We start from the raw sequence: 2,959 nt of genomic DNA on the forward strand, positions 1-2,959 counted from the left end.
AAAAAAAAAAGCACCGAGTGCGGAGTGAAGTGAAAGCAAAAATACAAAGAGGAAAGGAGATAGCAGGAGAAAGACAGACATCTGTGAGGGAGGGAGAGGAAATGGAGGGGAAAAAGGGAAGAAAGAAGAGAAGAGAGAGTGCACAAAGGACCACGTGCAGCTGCACATCTGCAAGTCTGTTTACTCTAGTACTAGGGAGGCAGAAACTAACAAGGTCAAGACCGGCTTAAGACACATTTGAGTTATTCAGACAAGTTCGAGCTACATAGTGAGATAGTTCAAAAACAAACAAACAAAAGACCACTTCAGTTACAAAGAATACAACAGAGAAGCCACTTTGGGGTATTGAAAAGCAATTCCCTAGATTTGACAAGTGTTCACTGGTAGACTAGATGATGTAGTTCAATTCATAGTGCTTGCATATCATGCATGAGGCCCTGGGTTTAATGCCCAGTACCTCATAGTACCTGGCATGGCAATGCACACATGCAATCCAAGAATTCAGAGGCAGTGGCAGGAGAATTATCAGTTCAAGGTCATCCCGGGCTCCATGGCATATCTGAGGTCGGTCTGGAGTACACAAGACCCTGTGACAAACAAACAAAAGCAAAATAAATACAAGCTGGAGCTTCTTGAGGATTTCACAAGGGTTGACAGCTTATGTAGAAGCAGTGTTTAATGAGTACAAAAGGTAGAAGAAGGAATGTGGTATATAAAGCTCAATTCCAGGTAGCCCAGAATATAGGCTCAAATACACCCCCACCATGAAGTAGCACATAATTCAGTATCTCAGTGCTTTTACTCACCTGTAAGATGGGGATAACAGCAAGGAAAACCTGGCAGTGTTGTTCAAGGTTTACATGAGCCTAAATATGTGAACTATTTAATAGAGTGCTAGTATGTGGGAGTTAAATTTAACTGTTCAAAGCAGAAAAAAACAGCAAGGCAGAAAGCTAATTTAGTATCTACAAAAATGTGGGGATGACGAAGTGAAAGGCAGTGAGATTCTGGTGAATTAATGGCCTCAAAATCATTCCATGGAAGTTGTGACCCAAATGTCAGGCAACTGCTGCAATGACTACTGCCTGGCACTGCTACTGTGGCAGTGCCACCCACAAAGCTTGAGCAGAGACATTATAATGTGCACTACAGACACTGAAATATGTTGAGAATGTCCTACAGGCCACCAGAAGACAGACTGTCTAAATTAATACTCCCCACTACACCCCAAATATTGGCATAAATGAAGTGTATGTGAACCCTCCTTGTATCCAGAACCCTTGCTGCAACTTAGTAAACTGTATATTTGCTCTTATGTTTTAAGGGGGACATGGGGATAGGAATTGACAGTATCTAGCTCAAATAATTTCCCCTTTCTGTCTCTCTCTGTCTCTGTCTCTCTGTGCCTGTCTCTGTCTGTCTGATCTCTCTCTCTCTCTCTCTCTCTCTCTCTCTTTCTCTCTCTCTCTCTCTGTGTGTATGTGTGTGTGTATGTGTGTGTGTGTGTTTGGGGGTATGTGTATGCGTGTGTCTCCACATGAGGGAGTGGGGATGTAAAAGGCATAGGTCAATATCAGGTATTGTTGCATAGGACTCATCTACCTTTTTTGTTTTGTTTCGTTTTGTTTTTTTTTTTTCGAGACATGGTTTCTCTGTATAGCCCTGGCTGTCCTGGAACTCATCTTGTACACCAGGCTTGCCTCGAACTCAGAGATCCACCTACCTCTGCCTCCTAAGTGCTAGGATTAAAGGTGCCACCACTGCCCAGCCTACCTTTTGGTTTTTTGAACTTCATTATTATAACATGTTTATGATAGGTAGGGCATGCACATGCAGCACTCCATGTAGGGAGAGAGTTGGGGACAGCTTCGTGGAGGTGGTTGTTTTCTTCTACCTTTATGAGTGTTCTAGGAATTTCACTCAAGTCATCAAACTTTCAGGGGAGGCACCTTTGCTCAGCCATCTTGCCAGTCCCACCTTGTTTTTTAGATAGGGTCTCCTCTTAGCCTAGAACTTGATGCTAGGCTGGCAGGCTAGCAAGCCCTAGGAATCTACCTGTCTTTGACATTTCAGTTCTGGGACTGTAGGTGCAAGCCACCACAGCACTATTTTGACATGTACTGTGGTGATATACGTAAGACCCTCCTGCTTTCATGACAAGCATTTCACCAACTGAGTTATCTTCCCCAGTGCATAGCTCACATACTTTTCATCCTACCTGCTGACACCAGAGATCACAATTGAAAATATCACAGATGGGAAAACTATTGTAAAATACAAAGATGGAGGAGCACTTGTATAGGAAAATGAGTGTCTCTCCTAATGTTGGAAGGAAAATTGTGAGATATAGTTCAAGTAGTTTGTAAGTTGAAGCCAGAAGATGAAAGATAGTACATTTAAGGAAAGTTCTATGTCACCAGTGAGTGACATTTGCTCACTACATTACAGGTATGATCACACTATGAAATAAAACCTTAAGTGGAAAAGGTAGGTTGGGGGAAGGCTGATGTGAGTGGACTAGCGAAAATTTCCAACCTCAACCTACTCCTATTTCTAAAAGAAACAATGATTGAGTACTAGGCACTTAGTTAAGATCCAGAATAACCTAAAGCTGGTCATGGTGGAGCACTGGAGAGGCAAAACGAAGACAGATCTCTGTGAGTTAAAGTCTGGCCTGATATGCACAGTGAGTTTCAGACTAGCCATGACTACACAGTAAGACCTTGCTGATAGATAGATAGACAGATAGATAGATAGATCATAGAAATAAAGAAAAATAGCTAGAAAGGTACATACATATGTACATATATACATACATACGGATGGACAGATGGATGGATGGATGGATGGATGGATGGATGGATGGATAGTCGATGGAATTATATTAAGAATCACACCAGTCAGAATGGCTAGGATAAAAAACTCAGATGACAGCAGATGCTGGAGAGGTTGTGGAGAA

Source organism: Mastomys coucha, chromosome X (genome assembly GCF_008632895.1).
Source record: "Mastomys coucha isolate ucsf_1 chromosome X, UCSF_Mcou_1, whole genome shotgun sequence".
Taxonomy (NCBI): Eukaryota; Metazoa; Chordata; class Mammalia; order Rodentia; family Muridae; genus Mastomys; species Mastomys coucha.